The sequence below is a fragment of the Aphelocoma coerulescens genome, unplaced genomic scaffold, assembly GCF_041296385.1.
Source record: "Aphelocoma coerulescens isolate FSJ_1873_10779 unplaced genomic scaffold, UR_Acoe_1.0 HiC_scaffold_237, whole genome shotgun sequence".
Taxonomy (NCBI): domain Eukaryota; kingdom Metazoa; phylum Chordata; class Aves; order Passeriformes; family Corvidae; genus Aphelocoma; species Aphelocoma coerulescens.
In genome coordinates this window covers 92,501-100,000 of record NW_027183582.1, presented here as the reverse complement: position 1 = coordinate 100,000, position 7,500 = coordinate 92,501, and positions in this window count along the sequence as shown.

Below are 7,500 nucleotides of genomic sequence, written 5' to 3'. Positions count from 1 at the left end.
CTTAGCGCCGGGCGACGCCGGTTGGCTTCGCCCGGCCCCGCCCGGCCCAATGCTTAGCGCCGGAGGATGCCTCTTGGCTTCGCCGGGCCCCGCCCGGCCGGGCGCTTAGCGCCGGGGGACGCCCCTTGGCTTCACCCGGCCCCGCCCGGCCGGGCGCTTAGCGCCGGGCCACGCCGGTTGGCTTCGCCCGGCTCCGCCCGGCCTAACGCTTAGCGCCGGGGGACGCCCCTTGGCTTCACCCGGCCCCGCCCGGCCGGGCGCTCAGCGCCGGGCCACGCCGGTTGGCTTCGCCCGGCCCCGCTCGGCCTAACGCTTAGCGCCGGGGTAGACCTGGTTGCTTCGCCCGGCCCCGCCCGGCTGGGCGCTTAGCGCCGGGGGACGCCCCTTGGCTTCACCCGGCCCCGCCCGGCCGGGCGCTCAGCGCCGGGCCACGCCGGTTGGCTTCGCCCGGCCCCGCTCGGCCTAACGCTTAGCGCCGGGGTGGACCTGGTTGCTTCGCCCGGCCCCGCCCGGCTGGGCGCTCAGCGCCGGGGGACGCCCCTTGGCTTCACCCGGCCCCGCCCGGCCTAACGCTTAGCGCCGGGGGACGCCCCTTGGCTTCACCCGGCCCCGCCCGGCCGGGCGCGCAGCGCCGGGCCACGCCGGTTGGCTTCGCCCGGCCCCGCCCGGCCTAACGCTTAGCGCCGGGGTAGACCTGGTTGCTTCGCCCGGCCCCGCCCGGCTGGGCGCTCAGCGCCGGGGGACGCCCCTTGGCTTCACCCGGCCCCGCCCGGCCTAACGCTTAGCGCCGGGGGACGCCCCTTGGCTTCACCCGGCCCCGCCCGGCCGGGCGCGCAGCGCCGGGCCACGCTGGTTGGCTTCGCCCGGCCCCGCTCGGCCTAACGCTTAGCGCCGGGGTAGACCTGGTTGCTTCGCCCGGTTCCGCCCGGCTGGGCGCTTAGCGCCGGCGGACACCTGTTGGCTTCTCCGGCTCCGCCCAGCCGGGTGCTTAACGCCGGCCGACGCTTGTTGGCTTTGCCAGGCCCCGCCCGGCCGGGCGCTTAGCGCCGGGCCACGCCTCTTGGCTTCGCCATGCCCCGCCCGGCTGGGCGCTTAGCACCGGGCGACGCCTGTTGGCTTCCCCCGTCCGGCCCTATGGGTTTGCCGTGTAGCTCTGGGCAGACCTCCTTCTCCAGGCCCCGCTTGGAACCCTAGTCACATGAGCGGCCCGTAGATTTGTTTCCTTTGTAGATTTCTCCTCCTGGAGCTCGGGGCCTGCCCCCTGCCCACCTCCCCTCCCCCCCACCCCCCCAATGTGGGTGGACCCGGCCTCCCCTCCTGGTGCTGGGGAGACCAGGTCTCGTCGATCGGACCCGCAGCCCCGGGACCCAGTCCAGGCCCGCGAGCACGTCTTGGGCGGCCAGCCCGCACGTCTGGCAGCCCCGCACGCACCCGCCACACACGGCAGCTCGCACGCGCTGGTCCCCCCCTCCCCCCCCCCCGCCCCGAAAGCTGGGACGTGAAGGCGAGTGACTTTCGGTCCCAGACGGCGGCGTCCCTTCTGGCTCCATGCCTGAGCGGCCGTCAGCGTCACCCCCTGCCGCGCGCTTCCCCAGCTCCAGCCCGCCCTGTCGCCACCCTGCCTGCAGCCCGCTCCCCATGCCACTGCCGGAGAGGGAAGGAGGGACTCTTTAGGAGCCGGCGGCGTTCCCGCCGCCTCCGTGCCAAAACGGCCAGCAGCATCCGCTCTCTAAGCCCGGCTCCCGGCCCTCGAAAGCCTGCCGTGCCCTTGCCCCACCTCCCACCTTGATTTCTGCATCTCTCACTCCCTCATCCGCCCGCCTCGCTTCCGTCCTGCCGCAGGCTTGACCGGGGCTGGGGGTAGGCAGGAAGGAACGCCATCGAACCGAGAGGCTCAGAGCGACCTGAACAGGATGCTTCTTCAAAAAGAGACAGTGCCAAGCATCCCGCCACCACCTCCAGACTGTCGCTGGCCCTACTTCTGCACCAGGCTCTCGGCCTGCTCGCCGAACACCCTGGCTGCCTCGGCACCCAAGTCCTCGCCCCCCTGCTGCTGCCGTCGCCGCCGTCCGAACTGGCTGATGGGACCCTGGGCAGGGGCGAGAAAAGTCTGAGGGTGGCGCCAGGGAGGCAGATGGTGGAGAGCAGGAGTGCCCCCAACCCTCGAGAGACAGGGCGACGGGAGGGAGGGGGACGGAGCGCATCTGCGGCAAGTGTGCGCGTCCATGCGCAGGCGTGCCTATGTCTGTGTGTGTCTGTCTGTGTCGATGAGTGTGCAGCTGTGGCCGTCCGCGGCAAAAAGAGAGGGGGGCGGCGGGGCTGTGAGTGGGTCTGAGAGTCCCTGTGTCTGCCTATCTCTCCGTGTGAACATGGGCCGGGGGCCGCCCGCTCCCTGCCAGCATCGGGCGCCTCGGCGCGGCGCCCCCGCGGCCCGCCGGAGCGGCGGCGGGGGCCGGGGACCTCGGCGGACCCTGAAAGAACCGGCCCGAAGGCGGCCGCCCGGCCCCGGCCCCGGCCCCGGCCCCGGCCGCCGGCCCCGGCCCCGGCCCCGGCCCCGGCCGCCGGCCCCGGCCCCGGCCCGGGCCCCCGCCCCGGCCCTCGCCGGCGGGCGGGGCTCGTCCCGCCGGGGCTCGCCCGCTGCCTGCCGGCCTCGGGCACCGGGGCGCGGCGCCCCCGCGGCCCCCCGAAGCGGCGGCGGGAGACGGGGACCTCGGCGGACCCCGAAAGAACCGGCCCGAAGGCGGCCGCCCGGTCCCCCCGGCCTCGGCCCCGGCCCCTCCTGGTGGGCGGGGCCAGTCGCGCCGGCGGCCATCGGCTTCGTTCCCTGTTCCTATGCACCTGCTTCCCCTCCCCGCTGTCTCCCTAGAGGTGCTCTGCTCTGGTGGGGCTGGGCGTGGTGCCCGGGGTGGGGTGGGGAGGGGCGTCCGTTTTGGTGCGTCAATGTGTGTGGGCTGGCCGAGCTAAGGGCACACGATCCTCCCGAGCGTGGCCGGCTGTGGTGTGGGCGCCCAAGAAAACGGAGTAAAATTCGCAAAGAATTTTTTTTTTCCCCAGGAAACTTCCTTGTTCCTAGCAGAAGAAAGATGTACTCGTTCAAAAATTAAAGGTTGAGTTTTGTCGAAAATACGTATTGGTCTTGAAACCGGGTTCTCAGGCGGGACAGGGCTGCTAGAGCCATACGGTTCCGGGGCGTTCCGGGGCTGTGGGGTTCCCCCGGCTCAGGGATGGCAGGAGGATGCCTTGTCTCCGGGGTCGGCTGCGGCCACCAGCGGTTGCCGGAGCCGTCAGCGTACTGTCCCGGCAGCGTCCGGCCAGAGGGCGAACAGGTCTACCCGGATCCGGGCTCGGCCGCGGCCGCCGGCCGTGCCACGAAACCGCCCGCGTGGCTCCCCTGGCGGCGCCCGGTCTCGGCGTGAACAGGTCTACCCGGCCCGGGGACGGCTCCGGGCGGACAGGTCTACCCGGATCCGGGCCCGGCCGCGGCCGCCGCCCGGCCCTCGCCGGCGGGCGGGGCTCGTCCCGCCGGGGCTCGCCCGCTGCCTGCCGGCCTCGGGCACCTGGGCGCGGCGCCCCCGCGGCCCCCCGAAGCGGCGGCGGGAGACGGGGACCTCGGCGGACCCCGAAAGAACCGGCCCGAAGGCGGCCGCCCGGTCCCCCCGGCCTCGGCCCCGGCCCCTCCTGGTGGGCGGGGCCAGTCGCGCCGGCGGCCATCGGCTTCGTTCCCTGTTCCTATGCACCTGCTTCCCCTCCCCGCTGTCTCCCTAGAGGTGCTCTGCTCTGGTGGGGCTGGGCGTGGTGCCCGGGGTGGGGTGGGGAGGGGCGTCCGTTTTGGTGCGTCAATGTGTGTGGGCTGGCCGAGCTAAGGGCACACGATCCTCCCGAGCGTGGCCGGCTGTGGTGTGGGCGCCCAAGAAAACGGAGTAAAATTCGCAAAGAATTTTTTTTTTCCCCAGGAAACTTCCTTGTTCCTAGCAGAAGAAAGATGTACTCGTTCAAAAATTAAAGGTTGAGTTTTGTCGAAAATACGTATTGGTCTTGAAACCGGGTTCTCAGGCGGGACAGGGCTGCTAGAGCCATACGGTTCCGGGGCGTTCCGGGGCTGTGGGGTTCCCCCGGCTCAGGGATGGCAGGAGGATGCCTTGTCTCCGGGGTCGGCTGCGGCCACCAGCGGTTGCCGGAGCCGTCAGCGTACTGTCCCGGCAGCGTCCGGCCAGAGGGCGAACAGGTCTACCCGGATCCGGGCTCGGCCGCGGCCGCCGGCCGTGCCACGAAACCGCCCGCGTGGCTCCCCTGGCGGCGCCCGGTCTCGGCGTGAACAGGTCTACCCGGCCCGGGGACGGCTCCGGGCGGACAGGTCTACCCGGATCCGGGCCCGGCCCCGGCCGCCGCCCGGCCCTCGCCGGCGGGCGGGGCTCGTCCCGCCGGGGCTCGCCCGCTGCCTGCCGGCCTCGGGCACCTGGGCGCGGCGCCCCCGCGGCCCCCCGAAGCGGCGGCGGGAGACGGGGACCTCGGCGGACCCCGAAAGAACCGGCCCGAAGGCGGCCGCCCGGTCCCCCCGGCCTCGGCCCCGGCCCCTCCTGGTGGGCGGGGCCAGTCGCGCCGGCGGCCATCGGCTTCGTTCCCTGTTCCTATGCACCTGCTTCCCCTCCCCGCTGTCTCCCTAGAGGTGCTCTGCTCTGGTGGGGCTGGGCGTGGTGCCCGGGGTGGGGTGGGGAGGGGCGTCCGTTTTGGTGCGTCAATGTGTGTGGGCTGGCCGAGCTAAGGGCACACGATCCTCCCGAGCGTGGCCGGCTGTGGTGTGGGCGCCCAAGAAAACGGAGTAAAATTCGCAAAGAATTTTTTTTTTCCCCAGGAAACTTCCTTGTTCCTAGCAGAAGAAAGATGTACTCGTTCAAAAATTAAAGGTTGAGTTTTGTCGAAAATACGTATTGGTCTTGAAACCGGGTTCTCAGGCGGGACAGGGCTGCTAGAGCCATACGGTTCCGGGGCGTTCCGGGGCTGTGGGGTTCCCCCGGCTCAGGGATGGCAGGAGGATGCCTTGTCTCCGGGGTCGGCTGCGGCCACCAGCGGTTGCCGGAGCCGTCAGCGTACTGTCCCGGCAGCGTCCGGCCAGAGGGCGAACAGGTCTACCCGGATCCGGGCTCGGCCGCGGCCGCCGGCCGTGCCACGAAACTGCCCGCGTGGCTCCCCTGGCGGCGCCCGGTCTCGGCGTGAACAGGTCTACCCGGCCCGGGGAAGGCTCCGGGCGGACAGGTCTACCCGGATCCGGGCCCGGCCGCGGCCGCCGGCCGCGCCCCGAAACCGTCGGCGTGGCGCCGCGGTGGTGCCCGGTCGCGGGGCGAACAGGTCTACCCAGCTCCGGCGGGACTTAGGCAAATTTCGGCAGGGGCCGGGTAGACCTGTTGCCCCACCCGTCCTGGAAGTTCACCAAGGGGTCGCTGTTTCTGGCTGCCTCCAGTTGCGTCATGGTAGGAGGCGGCGTGCGCCAGCGCACCGCCCCGGTCAAGTACGATTGGTTCTCTTGGAGGCGTCCGGGGCCTTGGACTCGTCTGTCCGTATTATGGGAGCGGGTGATGGGCCGTGTCCCCGCAGGCTGGCGGTGCCTGTGTCGAAGGTCGAGAGCGGCGGCCGCGCGCGCGGTTGCCAGAACGAAGAGTGTCGAATAAGCGGGATATGAGTCGCGTGGCTTTTATCCTGGTTTCACAGCCCCAGTTGATGGGAAAGGCCGAAAAAGAGAGAGACTGTGTGAGCCGCTTGTCGGCCTAGGTGGGGTGGCGAGAGACCCGTGAGTGTATCCTCCCTCCGACCCTGGCGGCTGCCGACTCCGTGCAGGGGGGCCGCAGGGGAAAGTCCGGTGGTGGCCGAGGCGGCGGCGCCTCGTTCCTTTTCTGCCCGGCCTTAAGCCGGTGCCCGCTCGGCGGGCTCGGTTTTCGGCTGTCAGTCTGGTGCGGTGGCTGGCAGCCGGTGGGGTGGACGCGGCCGGGGCGCGCTCTGTTTCGCGGAGCCCCGACGGGGCTTTTCCCGGCCCTTCCCTGAGAGCTCCGAGGATGGGCCCAGTTGGCCGAGGTGGCGGCGCCCCGTTCCCGGCTCCCGACCTGTGCTTGGTGTGTCGGCGGTGCCACGGGGACGCTCCGGTGGGGCGTGCGGCCTTGCCTCCGGCCTCGCCCGGTTGGCCGAGGGGCTCGGTGACGGGAGTCGCCCGATGTTGTGGCGGGGCGGCGGCGCCTCGCCCCCCCCCCCGCTGTGTGTTGAAGTCGTCCCCCTTCCTCGGCCCTAAGCTGGGGAACCCGCGTAGCGGGCGGGAAGGTCTCAGGGGCGGCGGCCGGCCTGCGGTGGCCGGCTGCCGAGAGCGGACCGGAAGCCCGACAAGAGAGAGCCCTGTGAGAATGCTTGCCGGCGAGGCGGCGGCGCCTCGCCCTTCCTTGTTTTCGGCCGGCATCGACTGAGCCGCGACGCTGGGGCGGCCCGTGGTGTCGGGCCTGTCCCGGCTGCCGTGGTTGCCGGTGGGCTGGGTTGCGAGAAGGTCCGCTGTTTCAGGCGTGTGTGCCGGCTTGTGCGGTTGCACTGGGGGGGTGCCTGCCCCGGCCTTACGCTGTTTGTTTTTTTTTTTTTTCTCGCGGCCTTAAGCCGCCGCGGCACGACGGAGAAGCGCGGCACAAAGGCGCGCGGGCCACGAACGCCGAAAGGGAGAGAGACGAGAAGGAGGCGTTCTTTGAGAGGTCGTTGGGATTAAAGGGGGGGGGAGTGAGAGGCGCGCGCCTCGCCCCCCAGGCCCGCGGCCCCCGTGGGTAGCACGGGGTTATGTGACGCGCGCTGTCGTGCCTTTTTTTTTTCCCCTCCGCTGTTTGCCGTTCCCCCTGGCTTTTCCGGAGGGAAAGCCGATCGCCGCGAGGCGGGCGAAAGCCGGTGGCCCGTGGGCATGGTCGGTGGCGCTTTCTCGCACGCTCGGAAGGGTTCCGTGGGGCCGGGAGCGTGGCCTGCCGTGGCCTCCTCCCGCCGTGGTCCCGTCCCGATGTTGTCTCGCTAATAAAAGGGAATCGTTGTCCGCAGCCGGGGTTGGGTGGCGGCACCTCCCCGCGCTTTCTCCGCTGTGACCGATGCGAAAGCTCTGCTGCAAAGTGGCGCTCGGGTGCGTCGGGGAGGCTCGGCGGCGCCAAGCCGTGGGGAGGGCCTCTCGGGGACGTGTCCCGCACGCGGAAAAGCAGCCCTGCTGCGTCCGTCTGCCCGCTGCCCGCCTGGAAGCGTGGTGTGGTGCGCGCTTTGGGCTGCCGATGTCCCAGGACCGAGGCCGCGGGGCCTTCTTTCGCTCCTCTTTTCTCGGCTGATCGATGAGGCTTTTCGGGTCGCGTCGGAAAGGGCCCCCGGCGGGCCGGCTCTTCCGGGGCTCTCTGTAATGGGGAAGCCACGGCGGAGTCCGGTGCTCGGGCAGGGCGGTCTCCTTTCCAATTCGCTTCCCGTCGCAGGTGAGGTGTCGCCGCTCCCGCTGCCGGGAGGGCGTCT